This window comes from Chiloscyllium plagiosum, unplaced genomic scaffold (genome assembly GCF_037043375.1).
Source record: "Chiloscyllium plagiosum isolate Xiang-an unplaced genomic scaffold, Cpla_swu_hap1 HiC_scaffold_52, whole genome shotgun sequence".
NCBI classification, from domain to species: domain Eukaryota; kingdom Metazoa; phylum Chordata; class Chondrichthyes; order Orectolobiformes; family Hemiscylliidae; genus Chiloscyllium; species Chiloscyllium plagiosum.
Genome location: NW_028270190.1, coordinates 30,443,794 through 30,467,022, shown reverse-complemented (window position 1 = coordinate 30,467,022; position 23,229 = coordinate 30,443,794). Strand labels below are relative to the sequence as shown.

Here is a 23,229-nt window from a genome sequence, read left to right as displayed (position 1 = left end):
GGCGTGGGGGGAAGGGTGACGGGGGGAAGGATAACGGGGGGGGGAAGGGTGACGGGGGGAAGGGTGACGGGGGGGAAGGGTGGCGGGGGGGAAGTGTGACGGGGGGAAGGGTGACGGGGTGGAAGGGTGTCGGGGGGGAAGGGTGACGGGGGGAAGGGTGACGGGGGTTGGGGGGAAGGGTGACGGGGGTTGGGGGGAAGGGTGACGGGGGTGGGGACGGGGAAGTGTGACGGGGGTGGGGGGGGAAGGGTGACGAGGGTAGGGGGGAAGGGTGGTGATGGTGGGGGGGGAAGGGTGACAGGGATGGGGGGAAGTTTGACGGGGATGGGGGGAAAGGGTGGCGGGGGAGAGTGACGGGGGGGAGGTGACGGGGAGGGGGAGAAGGGTGACGGGTGGAGAAGGGTGACGGGGGGAGAATGGTGAAGGGGGGGAAGGTGACGGGGGGGAAGGGTGACGGGGGGGAAGAAGGGTGACGGGGGGAAGAAGGGTGACGGGGGGGAAGAAGGGTGACGGGGGGGGAAGAAGGGTGACGGGGGGAAGAAGGGGGACTGGGGTGAAGAAGGGTGACTGGGGGGGAAGAAAGGTGACGGGGGGGGAAGAAGGGTGACGGGGGGTGAAGAAGGGTGACGGGGGGGGAAGAAGGGTGACCGGGGGGGAAGAAGGGTGACGGGGGGGGGGTGAAGAAGGGTGACGGGGGGGGAAGAAGGGTGACGGGGGGGGAAGAAGGGTGACGGGGGGGAAGAAGGGTGACGGGGGGAGGAGAAGGGTGACAGGGAGGGAGGAGAAGGGTGACGGAGGAGGGAGGAGAAGGGTGACGGGGGAGGGAGGAGAAGGGTGACGGTGGGGGGGGTTGGAGAAGGGTGACAAGTGGGGGAGGAGAATGGTGACGGAGGGGGGAAGAGAAAGGTGGAGGGCCTAACCAATGAACCACAGCAAAGCACGTTATCTACTGAATTATAGATGAATGCTCAAAAATATTCACCTCTAAATCAGTGTTATTGTACTTCAATGTAAACTCTCTGGCTGGAGCTTGAAGCTGAGAAGTTAGCACAGAACTGGCATCAGAGATACACTTCAGTTTTCATTCCTTCCACTATTTTGTAAAATGAGATGACAAAAGAAACCTGTTGAGAGACATTCAGAATATACTTGAGTGTTAAACATCCACCTGTTAAAGGAGTTTCCAAAATCTACCACCATCAGTTCAGGACAGGAATTTACAAAATAATTTGAGAGATCTAGTATTTTAATCACAATGTTATGTTGTAGAGATGATTTGAGAGATTGGTTAGATGCATCCAACTTTAAGATGTTTTTCTAACAGCCAATTTTGTTCTTCCAAAGGTTATTTGGATAGCAGAAGATTGGAATACAGGAAAGAGAAAATTATTAATGAACAGAATTAACCGTCTGTGTTAATCTCCTCAATGGCGGAGTACCTACCCAGCATCCCTCGCGGTGGTGAATACCCTCTATACTCACTACAGGCGAGGGCGGTGCAGCCGCAGTGCCGGGTTTGTCTCCGTGGGAAATGGGAAGAGACGCGCTTTTCCAGACGGTAAGGATGCAGGAGCTGGACAGAGGGATTCAGACCGAGAATAAACCCTTCCAGCGAGAAGCGAGCACCTTGAAAAATAACTTGTTGTTAAATGGTTTGCATTTCCGAGGTGAACAGCCGCCATCTTGGCCGGGAATGTGGACGCATGCGCAGAGGGATGCGTGACGTCACGGGGCGGGGCCTGAGAGTGATTCATACAGATGCTGAAAACCTGAGACAAGAATCACAGAGATGTACAGCATGGAAACAGAGCCTTCGGTCCAACCCGTCCATACCGACCAGATATCCCAACCCAATCCAGTCCCACCCGCCAGCGCCCGGTCCATATCTCTCCAAACCCTTCCTATTCATATACCCATCCAAATGTTTTTTAAATGCTGCAATTGTACCAGCCCCCACCACATCCTCTGGCAGCTCATTCCATACATGTACCACTCTGTGCGTGAAAAAATTGCCCCTTAGGTCTCTTTCATATCTTTCCCCTCTCACCCTAAACCTATGCCCTCTAGTTCTGGACTCCCCCACCCCAGGGAAAAGATTTTGTCTATTTATCCTTTCCATACCCCCAACGATTTTGTAAACCTCCATAAGGTCACCCCTCAACCTCCGTCACTCCAGGGAAAACAGCCCCAGACTGTTCAGCTTCTTCCTGTCGCTCAAATCCTCCAATCCTGGCAGCATCCTTGTAAATCTTTTCTGAACCCTTTCAAGTTTCGCAACATCTTTCCAATAGGAAGAAGACCAGAATTGCAGACAATATTCCAACAGTGGCCGAACTGATGTCATGTACAGCCGCAACATGACCTCCCAACTCCTGTACTCAATACTCTGACCAATAAAGGAAAGCATACCAAACGCCTTCTTCACTATCCTATCTACCTGCGACTCCACTTTCAAGGAGCTATGAACCTGCACTCCAAGGTCTCTTTGTTCATCAACACTCCCTGGGACCTTACCATTAAGTGTATAAGTCCTGCTAAGATTTGCTTTCCCAAAATCCAGAACCTTGCATTTATCCGAATTAAACTCCATCTGCCATTTCTCAGCCCATTGGCCCATCTGGTCCAGATCCTGTTGTAATCTGAGGTAACCTTCTTCACTGTCCACTACACCTCCAATTTTGGTGTCATCTGCAATCTTACGAACTGTACCTCTTATGCTCTCATCCAAATCAAATCAGAAAGTGCTGGAGGAAGTCAGCAGGTCTGGCAGGAGATTTGGACAGAGAAACAGAGTGAACCATTCCAGTCCTGTGTGCATCTTCTTCAGAACCCATTGCCCAGGTGGTGCAGTGTCCTGGGCGATAGCTTTATAACAGCTTCACCCCCAGGTGATCTTTGAAACAAATAGCAGTCGACTTGAATCCCTGAATTTTTCTGCAGGTGACATTTTTAACCAACCTGTTCAGATGTGTCATGTCCCACTTGTGAAGCAGGTGGGCCTTGAGAAGCCAGGCCTTGTTTGTTCGAGGGGAGTTCCACAGGGTGGAGTCTCAGGGTCAACCATCTTCAGCTGCTTTGTCAATCACTTTCCCTTCAGAAGCAGGATTGTTGGTTGATGATTGGACAATATTCAGCATCATTTTCAACTGCTCCGATACTGATGTAGCAGATATCCATATGTTCAGGTTGTAAGTTTGCTCGCTGAGCTGGTAGGCTTGTTCTCATTGAGAACAATCTTACAACCTGAACCTCAACCTGAGCTAAACATTTTCTCAAAAACGGCATATCCATATGTAGCAAGACCTGGCCTGGATCTAAAATCTGCACAAATGATAAGTAACAGTCGTATCACATCCGAGCCAGGCAAAGACCATGTTCAACAAGAGAATATCCGAGTATCCCTTGTTGAAAATCCACAGCAATATCATTGTTGAATCCTCCATGGGCAGCATTCCAGGGGTGTAATATTGACCAGAAACTGAACAGGACGAACCATACAACTACAGTTGATACAAGACGCAAAAAATCTTACAGCGCTCAACTCACCTCCTGCCTGCCCACCTTACAAGACGTAAGTCAGGTGTGATACAGAATCCTCTCCACTTGCCTGGTTGAATGCTGCTTCAACAACACAAGAAGCTCATCAACATGTGGGACAAAACAGCTCTCTTGATTGCCAACAACCTTCCCCATTCCCTTTCTTCCCCATTGATGTACAGCAGCAGCAAAGAGGCTGCGCTGTCCACCAGTTGGCGAGGTACATCCCACAACAGGCTTGCACCTCAGGACACACAATGTCTCAGAGATGTTGGAACAACAACCTGATTTATTCAGGAACATTCCTTTTTGCTTTTGATGGTGCTTTTTGCATCTTTTGATGTGATTGGATCATTTGTTTGGGAGGAGGTGTAGAATAGGGGGAGGGTGTCTTTCTGAAATTGGATTTGTTTGTTCTGAGATTTTACCCTGTATGCACAATGATAATATTTGAAAATCTTTTCACAGAGAAGTAGATTGAAAGAATTGAAGATGAGTGAGTCAAATCAGACATGATATAAAGATCCAACAGAGTCACTAAATTCATTTGGATATAAGGGGAACATGTTTATCTGGTATGTCTGTAAGCAAAGATTTCAAAAAAACATTGTGAGTGGTAAAGTGCCAGCACAGACACACACAAAAACACAGACGCACACACACACACACACACACAACAGTGTGAGTGTTCCACTGAACTGACTGCAGAAATTATTTAACATTATTGTGTTAACATTCTTCAAAAATCCACAGACAGAGAAGTCATGAATATATTGTGTTTATGGGAAAGGATTCAACAGATTATCCAACTTGGAGATATGTGAGGAGATCAGCACCATGGAAACGTCTGGATTGTGAGAAGGATTGCAAATCCCCAGACCAGCTGGAGACTCACCGACACAGACATTCTGGGGAGAGACTGTTCACCTGCTCTATGTGTGGGAAGGGATTTACTCTGTCATCCAGCTTCATGTAACACCAGTGGGTTCACACTGACAAGAGACCTTTCCCCTGACTGTGGGGGAAAAAAAAAACTTTAAGATGTGTAAATGTCTTAAATTCAATGGTCATAATTTAACACCTTAACCTCCCTCCACCTATTGCATTCCCAACGCCCCTCCCCCAAGGCCATCCTCATTCCTGAAGAAAGGCTTATGCCCGAAACGTCGATTCTCCTGCTCCTTGGATGCTGCCTGATCTGCTGCGCTTTTCTAGCAACACATTTTTCAGCCATAATTTAACATCAACCTGTTCCCATGGGAGAGAAGGTATTCAGCTGTTCCATGTGTGGGAAGGTATTCACTTGGGGATCCAGCCTAATGTCAGACTAACGTCTTCATCATCGGGAGAGAAGCGTTGTCTTTTCTGTTTAGGAAGGAATAAACTTCCCAGTTCAGCCTTATGTCAACCGTTGAGTTGACACTGGAGAGAGACCAATCATCTGCTCTGTGTGTGAGAAGGGATTTATTAAATCAGCAAAGTTCAAATACACGAGCGTGGCCATACTAGAGAGAGAGAGAGAGAGAGAGACTGTACACCTGCACTGAGTGTAGGAAGAGATTCACTTAGTCATCTGTACTCAGAGAGCACCAGCACATTCACACCTTTTACCTGCTCCTTGTGTGGGAAGGGGTTCACTCGGTTCTCCAATCTCAGCAGCTATGGCTTTGTTCACATCAATGAGAGAACATGTCAATGCTCTGACTGTGAGAAGAGCTTTATGAGTAGCAATGATTTGATGAAACATCAACAAACACATTGTGGGGAGAGGCCGTTCACCTGCACTGTGTGTAGCAAGGGATTCAATTATTCATCCCCACATGTGACGCTCCAGTTAAGGGGAATCAGTTTCGCTGAGTTGGCTGTATTGTTTTTTTAGATTACTTACAGTGTGGAAACAGGCCCTTCGGCCCAACAAGTCCACACCGACCCGCCGAAGCGTAACCCACCCATACCCCTACATTTACCCCTTTACCTAACTCGACGGGCAATTTAGCATGGCCAATTCACCTGACTTGCACATCTTTGTGACTGTGGGAGGAAACCGGAGCACCCGGAGGAAACCCACGCAGACACGGGGAGAACGTGCAAACTCCACACAGTCAGTCGCCTGAGTCGGGAATTGAACCCGGGTCTCTGGCGCTGCGAGGCAGCAGTGCTAACCACTGTGCCACCGTGCCGCCGTCATTGTTGGTTTACAGAGCAGTGTAATGTGAACAGCGTGGGTTCAATTCCCAATTACAGTTTGAGGCTACCATGAAGGACTCTCCTTCTCAAATTCTTCCCTTGCCTGAGGTCTGGGCCCACTGGTCAAATCACCATGAGTCGCTTCTCTCTGTATTGAAGAGAGCAGCCCCTGTGGTCTGGGAAGACTATAGTCACACACACATTCCAGTGGGGTAACGTGATTGTATTCTGCTGTTATTGCATCCAGACCTGGACTGTGTTCATTCTGTCAGCAATAGTTTACTTCATTGGATGTGAATTATCTCTTTAATTGAACTGGTGTTTAATCGTTAAGGTGTTAATCACATCAAAAACACAGTTTTTACCCACTGATTTCTCTCCGGTGAGATGAGATTGATAGATATCAATTTCCTGCCCTGTTCTTGGGTCTTTTATTCATTGCAAAGGTATTTATAAATGTATTTTCACACATTCAGGATTTCTGAATGTCCTTGTGAAGTCCTTGTGAGGTGTAGTCACTGTTGTGGGAGATATTGCAGCTGTACATCTCTAAGGCTTGACTTAGGGCTCCGCTTCCCTGCACCAATGCTCCCATTTACCAATCCCACACAAATCCGGGAATTGCACCAATTCTCCCATTGAGTGTTATCCTGCCCCAGTCCTCCAACATAGAATTTAAAGGCACCTGCATAGATTCTCCAGTTATTGTTGCACTGCATCAATTCCTTCTATTTAGTTGTTCCCTGATTTTTTTTTTTCATTTAGTGATGCAGTGTACTGAAGCTCCAATTTACCAATGCTTGCAACATTTCTTCTTTTGATTGATTCCCTGGCCCCTATTCCCCAATTTAGACATGCTCTGCCCCAATTTTCCAATATATTGGCACTCCCACCAATTTTCTAATGCAACTCGACTGTGCAACATTGCATCATTTAATGATGCCTTAACCCGATTCTACCATTTAAAGGTGCGCTCCTCTAATTCTCCCATTTACTGTTGCCATGCACCAATTCTGTAATTTAGCTTCACTGTGCACCAGGTCTCTCATTTACTGATGGCCCGCAGCCATTCTCCAATTCCGTGCTGTTTAGTAACATTTCCCACAATTACTGACGCCCTGAACAAGTTCTCCATTCAGTTTAGCCTTTCACCAATCCTCATATTGACTGATGCTCTGGCCCAAATTCCACCAAATCTCCCATTTACTCATATCCCTGTATTAAATCATCCATTTACTGATTCTACCATTTAGGGGTGCCCTACCCTAATTCTCCCATTTACTGTTGCCAATCATCAATTTAGCTCCACTGTGCACCAGGTCTCTCATTTACTGATGACCCGCACCAATTCTCCAATTCAGTGTTGCTTAGCACTATTTCCCCCAATTACTGATGTCCTGAACAAGTTCTCCACTCAGTGTTGCCTTACCCCAATCCTAACACTGACTGATGCCCTGGCCCAGTTTAGAGGTGCCCTACTCTAAATCTCCCAAAAGGTATGGCCCTGCCCCAATTTTCCAATTTAGTTGCAACACCGCATAACTCACCGATTTAGTGCTGAACTGCACTAATTCACCCATTATCTGATGCTCTGTTGCAAATATTCACATTTTGATAAGCTCTTTCCCAATTTTGGCACTTAGCAGTTCCTTGCAATGATTCAAAGTTGAAACTTTATTGCTGGAACAGCACAGCAGGTCAGGCAGCATCCAGGGAACAGGAGATTCGACGTTTCGGGCACAGGCCCTTCTTCAGGAATGAGCAGAGAGTGTTCAGCAGGAGAAGATAAAAGGTAGGGAGGAGGGACTTGGAGGAGGGGCGTTGGAAATGTGATAGGTGGAAAGAGGTCAAGGTGAGGGTGATAGGTCGGAGTAGGATGGAGGCGGAGAGGTCAAGAAGAAGACTGCAGGTCAGGAAGGCGGTGCCGGGCTGGAGGGATTCGGCTGAGACAAGGTGGTGGGAGGGGGGATGAAGAAACTGGTGAAGTCCAAGTTCATCCCCTGTGGTTGGAGGGTTCCCAGTCGGAAGATAAGACGCTCCTCCTCCGACCGTCGCGTTGTTGTGGTTTGGCGGTGGATGAGTCCAATGACCTGCATATCCTCGGTGGAGTGGGAGGGGGAGTTGAAATGCTGTGCTACAGGGTGGTTGGGTTGGTTCGTCCGGGTGGCCCAGAGGTGCTCTCTGAATCGCTCTGCAAGTAGGCAGCCTGTCTCCCCAATATAGAGGAGGCCACACCGGCTGCAGCGGATGCAGTAGATGATGTGGGTGGAGGTGCAGGTGAATCTGTGGCGGATATGTAAGTTTCCTTTGGGGCCTTGGAGAGAAGTGAGGGGGGAGGTGTGGGCGCAAGTGTTGCACCTCCTGCGGTTGCAAGGGAAGGTGCCGGGAGTGGTTTGATGGTGAGGTTGGGGTTGGAACGGAGGGAGTGGAGGGCTGCGCGTTCCGAGGGTGAGAGGTTGGAGTGGGTGGGAGGGGTGTGGGAGTTCAGGTAGCGGTTAATATCGCGGCGGCAGTTTACTATGAAGAGGTCGAGGGCAGGTAGGAGGCCAGCACGGGGTGTGCTATGAAGAGGTCGAGGGCAGGTCAAACCAGCTGACAAGGGAGGCGCAGCAGTAGTTTGGCGCACTGACCTTTACACCGCTGAGGCCAAACGCCAGCTCGCAGATACCTCCTCCTACCGTCCCCTTGACCATGACCCCACCCCCCACCACCAAACCATCATCTCCCAGACCATCCATAACCTCATCACCTCAGGGGACCTCCCATCCACCGCCTCCAACCTCATAGTCCCACAACCCCGCACCGCCCGTTTCTACCTCCTGCCCAAAATCCACAAACCTGACTGCCCCGGACGACCCATCGTCTCAGCCTGCTCCTGCCCAACCGAACTCATCTCGGCATACCTCGACACGGTCCTGCCCCCATTAGTCCAAGAACTCCCCACCTACGTTCGTGACACCACCCACGCCCTCCACCTCCTCCAGGATTTCCGCTTCCCCGGTCCCCAACGCCTCATCTTCACCATGGACATCCAGTCCCTGTACACCTCCATCCCCCATCACGAAGGACTCAAAGCACTCCGCTTCTTCCTTTCCCGCCGTACCACCCAGTACCCTTCCACCGGCACCCTCCTTCGACTGACCGAACTGGTCCTCACCCTGAACAACTTTTCTTTCCAATCCTCCCACTTTCTCCAAACAAAAGGAGTAGCCATGGGCACCCGCATGGGCCCCAGCTATGCCTGCCTCTTCATAGGGTATGTGGAACAATCCATCTTCCGCAACTACACTGGCCCCACCCCCCATCTTTTCCTTCGCTACATCGATGACTGTATCGGCGCTACCTCGTGCTCCCACGAGGAGGTTGAACAGTTCATCCACTACACTAACACCTTCCACCCCGACCTCAAATTCACCTGGACAGTCTCGGACTCCTCCCTCCCCTTCCTCGACCTTTCTGTTTCTATCTCAGGCGACCGAATCAACACGGACATCTACTACAAACCAACCGACCCCCACAGCTACCTGGACTACACCTCCTCCCATCCTGCCCCCTGGAAAAACGCCATCCCATTCTCCCAATTCCTTCGTCTCCGCCGCATCTGCTCCCAGGAGGACCAGTTCAAAATACGTACAACACAGATGGCCTCCTTCTTCAAGGACCGCAATTTCCCCCAGGACGTGGTCGACGGTGCCCTCCACCGCATCTCCTCCACTTCCCGCTCCACCGCCCTTGAGCCCCGCCCCTCCAACCGCCACCAGGACAGAACCCCACTGGTCCTCACCTACCACCCCACCAATCTCCATGTACAGCGCATCATCCGCCGTCACTTCTGCCACCTCCAAACAGACCCCGGCACCAAGGATATATTTCCCTCCCCTCCCCTATCAGCTTTCCGTAGAGACCACTCCCTCCGCGACTCCCTTGTCAGATCCACACCCCCCACCGACCCAACCTCCACTCCCGGCACCTTCCCTTGCAACCGCAGGAGGTGCAACACTTGCGCCCACACCTCCCCCCTCACTTCTCTCCAAGGCCCCAAAGGAAACTTCCATATCCGCCACAGATTCACCTGCACCTCCACCCACATCATCTACTGCATCCGCTGCAGCCGGTGTGGCCTCCTCTATATTGGGGAGACAGGCTGCCTACTTGCGGAGCGATTCAGAGAGCACCTCTGGGCCACCCGGACGAACCAATCCAACCACCCTGTAGCACAGCATTTCAACTCCCCCTCCCACTCCACCGAGGATATGCAGGTCATTGGACTCATCCACCGCCAAACCACAACAACGCGACGGTCGGAGGAGGAGCGTCTTATCTTCCGACTGGGAACCCTCCAACCACAGGGGATGAACTTGGACTTCACCAGTTTCTTCATCCCCCCTCCCCCCACCTTGTCTCAGCCGAATCCCTCCAGCCCGGCACCGCCTTCCTGACCTGCAGTCTTCTTCTTGACCTCTCCGCCTCCATCCTACTCCGACCTATCACCCTCACCTTGACCTCTTTCCACCTATCACATTTCCAACGCCCCTCCTCCAAGTCCCTCCTCCCTACCTTTTATCTTCTCCTGCTGAACACTCTCTGCTCATTCCTGAAGAAGGGCCTGTGCCCGAAACGTCGAATCTCCTGTTCCCTGGATGCTGCCTGACCTGCTGTGCTGTTCCAGCAATAAAGTTTCAACTTTGAATCATTGCAAGGAACTGCTAAGTGCCAAAATTGGGAAAGAGCTTATCAAAATGTGAATATTTGCAACAGAGCATCAGATAATGGGTGAATTAGTGAAGTTCAGCACTAAATCGGTGAGTTATGCGGTGTTGCAACTAAATTGGAAAATTGGGGCAGGGCCATACCTTTTGGGAGATTTAGAGTAGGGCACCTCTAAACTGGGCCAGGGCATCAGTCAGTGTTAGGATTGGGGTAAGGCAACACTGAGTGGAGAACTTGTTCAGGACATCAGTAATTGGGGGAAATAGTGCTAAGCAACACTGAATTGGAGAATTGGTGCGGGTCATCAGTAAATGAGAGACCTGGTGCACAGTGGAGCTAAATTGATGATTGGCAACAGTAAATGGGAGAATTAGGGTAGGGCACCCCTAAATGGTAGAATCAGTAAATGGATGATTTAATACAGGGATATGAGTAAATGGGAGATTTGGTGGAATTTGGGCCAGAGCATCAGTCAATATGAGGATTGGTGAAAGGCTAAACTGAATGGAGAACTTGTTCAGGGCGTCAGTAATTGTGGGAAATGTTACTAAACAGCACGGAATTGTAGAATGGCTGCGGGCCATCAGTAAATGAGAGACCTGGTGCACAGTGAAGCTAAATTACAGAATTGGTGCATGGCAACAGTAAATGGGAGAATTAGAGTAGCGCACCTTTAAATGGTAGAATCGGGTTAAGGCATCATTAAATGATGCAATGTTGCACAGTCGATGTGCATAAGAAAATTGGTGGGAGTGCCAATATATTGGAAAATTGGAGCAGAGCATGTCTAAATTGGGGAATAGGGGCCAGGGAATCAATAAAAAGAAGAAATGTTGCAAGCATTGGTAAATTGGAGCTTCAGTACACTGCATCACTAAATGAAAAAAAAAATCAGGGAACAACTAAATAGAAGGAATTGATGCAGTGCAACAATAACTGGAGAATCTATGCAGGTGCCTTTAAATTCTATGTTGGAGGACTGGGGCAGGATAACACTCAATGGGAGAATTGGTGCAATTCCCGGATTTGTGTGGGATTGGTAAATGGGAGCATTGGTGCAGGGAAGCGGAGCCCTAAGTCAAGCCTTAGAGATGTACAGCTGCAATATCTCCCACAACAGTGACTACACCTCACAAGGACTTCACAAGGACATTCAGAAATCCTGAATGTGTGAAAATACATTTATAAATACCTTTGCAATGAATAAAAGACCCAAGAACAGGGCAGGAAATTGATATCTATCAATCTCATCTCACCGGAGAGAAATCAGTGGGTAAAAGCTGTGTTTTTGATGTGATTAACACCTTAACAATTAAACACCAGTTCAATTAAAGAGATAATTCACATCCAATGAAGTAAACTATTGCTGACAGAATGAACACAGTCCAGGTCTGGATGCAATAACAGCAGAATACAATCACGTTACCCCACTGGAATGTGTGTGTGACTATAGTCTTCCCAGACCACAGGGGCTGCTCTCTTCAATACAGAGAGAAGCGACTCATGGTGATTTGACCAGTGGGCCCAGACCTCAGGCAAGGGAAGATTTTGAGAAGGAGAGTCCTTCATGGTAGCCTCAAACTGGTAGTGGGAATTGAAACCACGCTGTTCACATTACACTGCTCTGTAAACCAACAATACAGCCAACTCAGCGAAACTGATTCCCCTTAACTGGAGCGTCACATGTGGGGATGAATAATTGAATCCCTTGCTACACACAGTGCAGGTGAACGGCCTCTCCCCACAATGTGTTTGTTGATGTTTCATCAAATCATTGCTACTCATAAAGCTCTTCTCACAGTCAGAGCATTGACATGTTCTCTCATTGATGTGAACAAAGCCATAGCTGCTGAGATTGGAGAACCGAGTGAACCCCTTCCCACACAAGGAGCAGGTAAAAGGTGTGAATGTGCTGGTGCTCACTGAGTACAGATGACTAAGTGAATCTCTTCCTACACTCAGTGCAGGTGTACAGTCTCTCTCTCTCTCTCTCTCTCTCTCACTCACTCTCTCTCTCTCTCTCTCTCACTCTCTCTCTCTAGTATGGCCACGCTCGTGTATTTGAACTTTGCTGACTTAATAAATCCCTTCTCACACACAGAGCAGATGATTGGTCTCTCTCCAGTGTCAACTCAACGGTTGACATAAGGCTGAACTGGGAAGTTTATTCCTTCCTAAACAGAAAAGACAACGCTTCTCTCCCGATGATGAAGACGTTAGTCTGACATTAGGCTGGATCCCCAAGTGAATACCTTCCCACACATGGAACAGCTGAATACCTTCTCTCCCATGGGAACAGGTTGATGTTAAATTATGGCTGAAAAATGTGTTGCTAGAAAAGCGCAGCAGATCAGGCAGCATCCAAGGAGCAGGAGAATCGACGTTTCGGGCATAAGCCCTTCTTCAGGAATGAGGAGGGCCTTGGGGGAGGGGCGTTGGAAATGCAATATGTGGAGGGAGGTTAAGGTGTTAAATTATGACCATTGAATTTAAGACATTTACACATCTTAAAGTTTTTTTTTCCCCCACAGTCAGGGGAAAGGTCTCTTGTCAGTGTGAACCCACTGGTGTTACATGAAGCTGGATGACAGAGTAAATCCCTTCCCACACATAGAGCAGGTGAACAGTCTCTCCCCAGAATGTCTGTGTCGGTGAGTCTCCAGCTGGTCTGGGGATTTGCAATCCTTCTCACAATCCAGACGTTTCCATGGTGCTGATCTCCTCACATATCTCCAAGTTGGATAATCTGTTGAATCCTTTCCCATAAACACAATATATTCATGACTTCTCTGTCTGTGGATTTTTGAAGAATGTTAACACAATAATGTTAAATAATTTCTGCAGTCAGTTCAGTGGAACACTCACACTGTTGTGTGTGTGTGTCTGTGTGTGCGTCTGTGTTTTTGTGTGTGTCTGTGCTGGCACTTTACCACTCACAATGTTTTTTTGAAATCTTTGCTTACAGACATACCAGATAAACATGTTCCCCTTATATCCAAATGAATTTAGTGACTCTGTTGGATCTTTATATCATGTCTGATTTGACTCACTCATCTTCAATTCTTTCAATCTATTTCTCTGTGAAAAGATTTTCAAATATTATCATTGTGCATACAGGGTAAAATCTCAGAACAAACAAATCCAATTTCAGAAAGACACCCTCCCCCTATTCTACACCTCCTCCCAAACAAATGATCCAATCACATCAAAAGATGCAAAAAGCACCATCAAAAGCAAAAAGGAATGTTCCTGAATAAATCAGGTTGTTGTTCCAACATCTCTGAGACATTGTGTGTCCTGAGGTGCAAGCCTGTTGTGGGATGTACCTCGCCAACTGGTGGACAGCGCAGCCTCTTTGCTGCTGCTGTACATCAATGGGGAAGAAAGGGAATGGGGAAGGTTGTTGGCAATCAAGAGAGCTGTTTTGTCCTACATGTTGATGAGCTTCTTGTGTTGTTGAAGCAGCATTCAACCAGGCAAGTGGAGAGGATTCTGTATCACACCTGACTTACGTCTTGTAAGGTGGGCAGGCAGGAGGTGAGTTGAGCGCTGTAAGATTTTTTGCGTCTTGTATCAACTGTAGTTGTATGGTTCGTCCTGTTCAGTTTCTGGTCAATATTACACCCCTGGAATGCTGCCCATGGAGGATTCAACAATGATATTGCTGTGGATTTTCAACAAGGGATACTCGGATATTCTCTTGTTGAACATGGTCTTTGCCAGGCTCGGATGTGATACGACTGTTACTTATCATTTGTGCAGATTTTAGATCCAGGCCAGGTCTTGCTACATATGGATATGCCGTTTTTGAGAAAATGTTTAGCTCAGGTTGAGGTTCAGGTTGTAAGATTGTTCTCAATGAGAACAAGCCTACCAGCTCAGCGAGCAAACTTACAACCTGAACATATGGATATCTGCTACATCAGTATCGGAGCAGTTGAAAATGATGCTGAATATTGTCCAATCATCAACCAACAATCCTGCTTCTGAAGGGAAAGTGATTGACAAAGCAGCTGAAGATGGTTGACCCTGAGACTCCACCCTGTGGAACTCCCCTCGAACAAACAAGGCCTGGCTTCTCAAGGCCCACCTGCTTCACAAGTGGGACATGACACATCTGAACAGGTTGGTTAAAAATGTCACCTGCAGAAAAATTCAGGGATTCAAGTCGACTGCTATTTGTTTCAAAGATCACCTGGGGGTGAAGCTGTTATAAAGCTATCGCCCAGGACACTGCACCACCTGGGCAATGGGTTCTGAAGAAGATGCACACAGGACTGGAATGGTTCACTCTGTTTCTCTGTCCAAATCTCCTGCCAGACCTGCTGACTTCCTCCAGCACTTTCTGATTTGATTTGGATGAGAGCATAAGAGGTACAGTTCGTAAGATTGCAGATGACACCAAAATTGGAGGTGTAGTGGACAGTGAAGAAGGTTACCTCAGATTACAACAGGATCTGGACCAGATGGGCCAATGGGCTGAGAAATGGCAGATGGAGTTTAATTCGGATAAATGCAAGGTTCTGGATTTTGGGAAAGCAAATCTTAGCAGGACTTATACACTTAATGGTAAGGTCCCAGGGAGTGTTGATGAACAAAGAGACCTTGGAGTGCAGGTTCATAGCTCCTTGAAAGTGGAGTCGCAGGTAGATAGGATAGTGAAGAAGGCGTTTGGTATGCTTTCCTTTATTGGTCAGAGTATTGAGTACAGGAGTTGGGAGGTCATGTTGCGGCTGTACATGACATCAGTTCGGCCACTGTTGGAATATTGTCTGCAATTCTGGTCTTCTTCCTATTGGAAAGATGTTGTGAAACTTGAAAGGGTTCAGAAAAGATTTACAAGGATGCTGCCAGGATTGGAGGATTTGAGCGACAGGAAGAAGCTGAACAGTCTGGGGCTGTTTTCCCTGGAGTGACGGAGGTTGAGGGGTGACCTTATGGAGGTTTACAAAATCGTTGGGGGTATGGAAAGGATAAATAGACAAAATCTTTTCCCTGGGGTGGGGGAGTCCAGAACTAGAGGGCATAGGTTTAGGGTGAGAGGGGAAAGATATGAAAGAGACCTAAGGGGCAATTTTTTCACGCACAGAGTGGTACATGTATGGAATGAGCTGCCAGAGGATGTGGTGGGGGCTGGTACAATTGCAGCATTTAAAAAACATTTGGATGGGTATATGAATAGGAAGGGTTTGGAGAGATATGGACCGGGCGCTGGCGGGTGGGACTGGATTGGGTTGGGATATCTGGTCGGTATGGACGGGTTGGACCGAAGGCTCTGTTTCCATGCTGTACATCTCTGTGATTCTTGTCTCAGGTTTTCAGCATCTGTATGAATCATTCTCAGGCCCCGCCCCGTGACGTCACGCATCCCTCTGCGCATGCGTCCACATTCCCGGCCAAGATGGCGGCTGTTCACCTCGGAAATGCAAACCATTTAACAACAAGTTATTTTTCAAGGTGCTCGCTTCTCGCTGGAAGGGTTTATTCTCGGTCTGAATCCCTCTGTCCAGCTCCTGCATCCTTACCGTCTGGAAAAGCGCGTCTCTTCCCATTTCCCACGGAGACAAACCCGGCACTGCGGCTGCACCGCCCTCGCCTGTAGTGAGTATAGAGGGTATTCACCACCGCGAGGGATGCTGGGTAGGTACTCCGCCATTGAGGAGATTAACACAGATGGTTAATTCTGTTCATTAATAATTTTCTCTTTCCTGTATTCCAATCTTCTGCTATCCAAATAACCTTTGGAAGAACAAAATTGGCTGTTAGAAAAACATCTTAAAGTTGGATGCATCTAACCAATCTCTCAAATCATCTCTACAACATAACATTGTGATTAAAATACTAGATCTCTCAAATTATTTTGTAAATTCCTGTCCTGAACTGATGGTGGTAGATTTTGGAAACTCCTTTAACAGGTGGATGTTTAACACTCAAGTATATTCTGAATGTCTCTCAACAGGTTTCTTTTGTCATCTCATTTTACAAAATAGTGGAAGGAATGAAAACTGAAGTGTATCTCTGATGCCAGTTCTGTGCTAACTTCTCAGCTTCAAGCTCCAGCCAGAGAGTTTACATTGAAGTACAATAACACTGATTTAGAGGTGAATATTTTTGAGCATTCATCTATAATTCAGTAGATAACGTGCTTTGCTGTGGTTCATTGGTTAGGCCCTCCACCTTTCTCTTCCCCCCTCCGTCACCATTCTCCTCCCCCACTTGTCACCCTTCTCCTCCCCCCCCACCGTCACCCTTCTCCTCCCTCCCCCGTCACCCTTCTCCTCCCTCCTCCGTCACCCTTCTCCTCCCTCCCTGTCACCCTTCTCCTCCCCCCGTCACCCTTCTTCCCCCCCCGTCACCCTTCTTCCCCCCCCCGTCACCCTTCTTCCCCCCCCGTCACCCTTCTTCATCCCCCCCCGTCACCCTTCTTCCCCCCCCGGTCACCCTTCTTCCCCCCCCGTCACCCTTCTTCACCCCCCGTCACCCTTCTTCCCCCCCCGTCACCTTTCTTCCCCCCCAGTCACCCTTCTTCACCCCAGTCCCCCTTCTTCCCCCCGTCACCCTTCTTCCCCCCCCGTCACCCTTCTTCCCCCCCGTCACCCTTCTTCCCCCCGTCACCCTTCTCTCCCCCCCGTCACCCTTCCCCCCGTCACCTTCCCCCCTTCACCATTCTCCCCCCGTCACCCTTCTCCACCCGTCACCCTTCTCCCCCTCCCCGTCACCTCCCCCCCGTCACTCTCCCCCGCCACCCTTTCCCCCCATCCCCGTCAAACTTCCCCCCATCCCTGTCACCCTTCCCCCCCACCATCACCACCCTTCCCCCCTACCCTCGTCACCCTTCCCCCCCCACCCCCGTCACACTTCCCCGTCCCCACCCCCGTCACCCTTCCCCCCAACCCCCGTCACCCTTCCCCCCAACCCCCGTCACCCTTCCCCCCGTCACCCTTCCCCCCCGACACCCTTCCACCCCGTCACCCTTCCCCCCGTCACACTTCCCCCCCGCCACCCTTCCCCCCCGTCACCCTTCCCCCCGTCACCCTTCCCCCCCCCGTTATCCTTCCCTTCGTCACCCTTCCCCCCACGCCACCCTTCCTCCCCGTCACCCTTCCCCCCGTCACCCTTCCCCCCCGGCACCCTTTCCCCCGTCACCCATACCCCCGTCACCCTTCCCCTACCCCGTCACCCTTCCCGCGTCACCCTTCCCCGTCACCCTTCCCCCCGTCACCCTTCCCCCCCCGTCACCCTTCCCTCCCGTCACCCTTCCCCCGTCACCATTCCCCCGATACCCTTCCCCCGTCACCCTTCTCCCCATCACCCTTCTCCCCCCGTCACCCTTCTCCCCCGTCACCATCCTTCCACATCGCCTTCCCACCCGCACCTTCCCCCATCACCCTCCCCCCATCACCTTCCCCCCATTACCTTCCCCCCATCACCTTACCCCATCACCTTCCTCCCATCACCTTCCCCCATCACCTTCCACCCATCACCTTCCCCCCATCACCTTCCCCCATCACCTTCCCCATCACCTTCCCCCATCACCTTCCCCCATCACCTTCCCCCATCACCTTCCCCCATCACCTTCGCCCCATCACCTTCCCCCCATCACCTTCCCCCATCACCTTCCCCCATCACCTTCCCCCATCACCTTCCCCCATCACCTTTCCCCATCACCTTTCCCCATCACCTTTTCCCCCCATCGCCTTCTCCCCCATCGCCTTCCCACCCCCCATTGCCTTCTCCCCATCACCTTCTCCCCATTACCTTCTCGCCCATCGCCTTCCCACCCCTCATCGCCTTCTCCCCAATCGCATTCCCACCCCCATCGCCTTCTCCCCATTACCTTCCTAACCCCCATCGCCTCCTCCCCACCGCCCTCCCGCCCCTCCATCGCCTTCCCGCCCCCCCCCCCATCGCCTTCCCCACCCCCTCCATCGCCATCCCACCCCCCCATTGCATTAGCAACCCCCCTCCCACGGCCCTTCTACCCCCCCTATCGCCTTCCCACCCGCGGCTTCTCCCCCAGTCGCCTTCCCTCCCCCCACATGGCATGGAGTCCAAGTCACCCTCTGGGACAGCAGGACAGGGACGGAGTGGAGAATGGGGGAGAGAGAGAGAGAGAGAGAGAGAGAGAGAGAGAGAGACAGAGAGAGAGAGAGAGAGAGAGGGGGGGCAGGTTGTGGTGAAGATGGTGGTTAGAATAAAAGCCAGTGAGAGAACAAGACAAAGAGAATGAAAGTCAGAAAGCAGAATAAACAAATACCTGGTGGGGGGGGGGGGGGGGGGGGAGACCAGAACGACAGGGAGGGAGAGAGAAAAAGCCCAGGGAGAGCGATAGAGAGATTGGGAAAGACTGAACGATTAAATTAGTCCAGGATAAAGAGTGAGGAGGAAGAGAGTAATAGGAAGGGGATCTTCAGGGGAACATGAACAGGATGGAGATGGGAAGGATGGAGAGAGATGGGGATTGAAGGAAAGGTGTAGGGAAGAGAGAGGGAACACGGGAATGTAGATGGGAGCTGCAGTGAGTGACGGAGGCAGTATCATCTGTGGGATCAGAATGTGCAGCAACTCCCTGTCCAACCTTTCTGTCCCTTTGTCTCCCCCCTCCAGCCCAGAGCTCGCCCCTTATGGTAAAAATCCCAGAAACAACCTGAACCCCACAATTCTTTTCCGTCTGCGTGTGTGTGTGTGAGTGTTGTGTGTGTATCTGCATGTGTAAATGAACAACAAGGAGACAGGACGGTTTCTGATTATTCTCTCTCTCTCTGGTTCCAGCTCTTGTCTGATGATTCCTCATGGCAGAATGATTGGATTCTGTCTGTCTCTTCATCGTCCGAGTTTCTAGATTAGATTACTTACAGTGTGGAAACATGTCCTTTGGCCCAACAAGTCCACACCGACCCGCCGAAGCGCAACCCACCCATACCCCTACATTTACCCCTTACCTAACACTACGGGCAATTTAGCATGGCCAATTCACCTAACCCGCACATCTTTGTGACTGTGGAAGGAAACCGGAGCACCCGGAGGAAACCCATGCAGACACGGGGAGAATGTGCAAACTCCACACAGTCAGTCGCCTGAGTCGGGAATTGAACCCGGGTCTCTGGCGCTGTGAGGCAGCAGTGCTAACCACTGTGCCACTGTGCCTCCCACGTTTCGGCTCCCAAATCAAATCCCCTCCTCGGGGGGAGAGACTGTAGCAATGTAGGCCACTCTGCAGGTGGTTTGAGACACAGCAAGATCCCACAAGTAGTATTACTCTGATATTAGAACAAGTCTTTAGATCGAATTTCTCATTTAAGGTTTAAATTACCACCTTGGAAGTCCTGTCTGTCAGACACTCACTGGGGATTGATGTTTTTGTGCCAAATCCCAGACCCCAGTTATTTTAGCCCCAGGCTTCAAATCTGTTTTAAAAATGACAGGGCCGCAATCTGACAGGAGGCAGTTAACCAGAGGCCCCTAAAACCCAGGGCAGCCCAGAGGAGATTCACCCTCGGGGTAAATAAACACACAACTCACATGGGCCCACTCGGGGTGCAGCCTGTCTACTAGGCCTCAGGACCGTGTCCCCTCTGGAGAAAGCTTTTGTTCAGAGGTCTCCTGATCCCAAAGTTTCACTCTTTGAATCTTCAAGTGGCCAGCAAGATCCCTTGGGAGGAAAGAGACAGCACTATTTGAAAGGCAAAGGAGGGGATGCGCAAGGGTGGAGGAAGGGATTGAAGGGGGAAAGGAGAGGGAAGGAAGTAGAGTTGGAGGCGGGAGATGGAATGCAAGGGGTAGGGAATGGTGGGGGCGAAGGATTGGAGGGGAAGGGGAGAGGGGGAAAGGACAGGGGGAAGGAGGGTGGGATGGAGAGGAGTTAAGGGGGGAGGGAGAAGGAGAAGGGGAAAGGGGTGAAGGAGAGGGGTGTTTTAAAAAAATTCTCAAGGTCAGGTTCGTAGGAGAGTAGTCTGACACAGGACAAACGACCAAGAGGCGAGTCTGCTAGAATATGAGCATTTTATTCCCCGCAGCGTCGCCACAACCAGGTCTCATACTTACAACGGGTCTGGCTTATACTCACTCTACATGTTACCGGAACTGGGAGCCGTCAGTTCTCGTAGAGCGGTTGCCAACAACCCACGCTCGGCGGTTAAATGTAACCCCGGAGCAGACTCCCGGGTCTGGCTTATACTCACTCTACATGTTACCGGAACTGGGAGCCGTCAGTTCTCGTAGAGCGGTTGCCAACAACCCACGCTCGGCGGTTAAACGTAACCCCGGAGCAGACTCACCGAACTGGAGACTTTTCCAGCTGATATACTCTTTTCCAGATATAAACATTCATGTGAACAGCAGAACAAGGCTAAAAAACACATTCCATTCTGGTTACATACAGATAAGAAGATTCACACGGGGAGGTGTGTAATAAGATTCACACGGGACTAAGCAACACCTCCATTCCGGTTAGATTCACACATGTATTGGGACATAATTTTTTAACCGTTTCACCACATTCCACTGCTTGGCCCAATACATGTGTTACATTATGATTCACACATGTGTTGGGACATAATTTTACACCACATTCCACTGCTTGGCCCAATACATGTGTTACATTATGCTTAATTCAGTTCAATTCGTTTCAGTTAATTTCAGTTCAGTCAATTCAGTGTAGTTCAATTCAGCTCAGTTCAGGTCTGTTCAGTTCAATTCAATTGTGTTCAATTCAGTTCCGTCCATTTCAATTCAATTTAGCTCAGTTCCATTTTGTTCCGTTCAATTTGATTCACTTCAGTTCAATTCAGTTCAGTTCCACTCAGTTCAGTTCAGTTCAATCCCATTCAATTCTGTTAACTCCGCTTCAGCTTTTTGGACATGCCCACATCCTCCGCTGTACCCCAGGCAAGGGGTTCTTCGGCAGGACTGGGATCCTCTCAAGGGTGGACAGCAGCGACCCTGGGGTTCCTCCGGTCGCCCCCCACCATTTCTCAAACAAACTGCCACGTCATGCCACGGTCCATGCCATCCCGGGACGGTCGGGACCTCCACAGTTTGTTCTTCTGGTTTCTTAGTCTTTTTCCAAAACATTGTTCTGTATCAAAATCTCTCCTCATTTGCGATTGACCCTGCTCGCAGCGCCAAAATGTTTTAAAAAAATTCTCAAGGTCAGGTTCGTAGGAGAGCAGTCTGACACAGGACAAACGACCAAGAGGCGAGTCTGCTAGAATATGAGCATTTTATTCCCCGCAGCGTCGCCACAACCAGGTCTCATACTTACAACGGGTCTGGCTTATACTCACTCTACATGTTACCGGAACTGGGAGCCGTCAGTTCTCGTAGAGCGGTTGCCAACAACCCACGCTCGGCGGTTAAACGTAACCCCGGAGCAGACTCCCGGGTCTGGCTTATACTCACTCTACATGTTACCGGAACTGGGAGCCGTCAGTTCTCGTAGAGTGGTTGCCAACAACCCACGCTCGGCGGTTAAACGTAACCCCGGAGCAGACTCACCGAACTGGAGACTTTTCCAGCTGATATACTCTTTTCCAGATATAAACATTCATGTGAACAGCAGAGCAAGGCTAAAAAACACATTCCATTCTGGTTACATACAGATAAGAAGATTCACACGGGGAGGTGTGTAATAAGATTCACACGGGACTAAGCAACACCTCCATTCCGGTTAGATTCACACATGTATTGGGACATAATTTTAACCCTTTCACCACAAGGGGTGAGGAGGCAGCGTGGAGGAATGGAAGGAGATGGAGAGAGGGGGAAAGGAGGGGGAAAGGATATAGGGTGGGGAGGAGAGGGTGGGAGGATGGGAGCGGAGCAGAGGGGAAGCCGATTGGTAGGGAAAGAGAGGGGAGAAAGTAAGGGGGATGGAGGGGAGAGGCAGAAAGAGAGAAGAGTGAGTGGGGAAGGAGAGGGGAAAGGAGAAGAGGCGTGAAGGGGGGAGGAGAGACGGGGAAGAGAGGAGGAGTGGTAGGGGGAGGAAGCAGGTGGAGGAGAGGGGGAGGACGGGGCGGAGTAGAGGGGAGAATGTGATTGGTATGGTAGGAGAAGAGAGAAAGTAATATTGGAGGGGAGAAGCAGAGAGAGAGAAGAGTGAGTGGGGAAGGAGGGGGGAGAAGAGGGGAAAGGAGAAGAGGCGTGGAGAGGGGGGAGGAGAGAGGGGAAGTAGAAGGTGGCAAGGGGAGGAGGCGGACATAGGAATGGGGGAACAAGGGGGAAGAAGGGGAAAGGAGAGGGAGTGGAATAGGGGGTAAAGAGAGGGGAGAAGGAGGGGAGGTAGAGGGGGAAGGGAAAAGGGAGGGAAGAAGGGGTGTGAGGGAGGGAAGGAGTAGGAGAGGGGGGGAGGAAAGAGGGAAGGAGAGGGGGAAGGAAGGAATGGAGCGGGAAGGAGGGGCGAATGGAGAGGGGAAGGAGATAGGGAAGCAGAACAGGGCGGGAAGGAGAGCAGGGATGGAAGGAGAGGGGGGGAAGAAGGGGTGATGGAGGGCAGAGTAGAGAGGGAGGCAATTAATAGGGTAGGAGAAGGGAGAATGTAAGGGAGATGGAGGAGAGAGGCAGAGAGAGAGTAGGAGGGGAGGAGAGGGGAAAGGAGAAGAGGAGTGGGGGAAGGGGGAAAGGGTGAAGTAGAGGGTAGAAAAGAGAGGGTTGGAAGGAGAGGGGGGAAAGGGGAGGGGAGAAGGAGAATAGGGGAGAAGGAGAGGAGGAAGAGTGGGGAAGGGAAGAGGGGGAAGGAGGGAGGGGGTAGTATAAGAAAAGGAGAGTGGAGGAAGGAGGGAGAGGGGAGGACAGGAG

At 50.3% G+C, this 23,229-nt stretch overlaps 2 long non-coding RNA genes across 2 annotated transcripts; one reads left to right on the top strand and one right to left on the bottom strand.

The window, feature by feature from the left end:
• Positions 1–977: 977 nt before the first annotated feature.
• LOC148134909 (uncharacterized) lies at positions 978–1,578 on the bottom strand. The gene is made up of 2 exons (XR_015755661.1): positions 1,444–1,578; positions 978–1,124 (listed from the first exon to the last, which is right to left on the bottom strand). It is a non-coding gene; the product is annotated as an uncharacterized LOC148134909 (long non-coding RNA).
• Positions 1,579–15,939: 14,361 nt separating this feature from the next.
• Positions 15,940–16,540, top strand: LOC148134908 (uncharacterized). Its single transcript, XR_015755650.1, has 2 exons — positions 15,940–16,074; positions 16,394–16,540. It is a non-coding gene; the product is annotated as an uncharacterized LOC148134908 (long non-coding RNA).
• Positions 16,541–23,229: the final 6,689 nt, after the last annotated feature.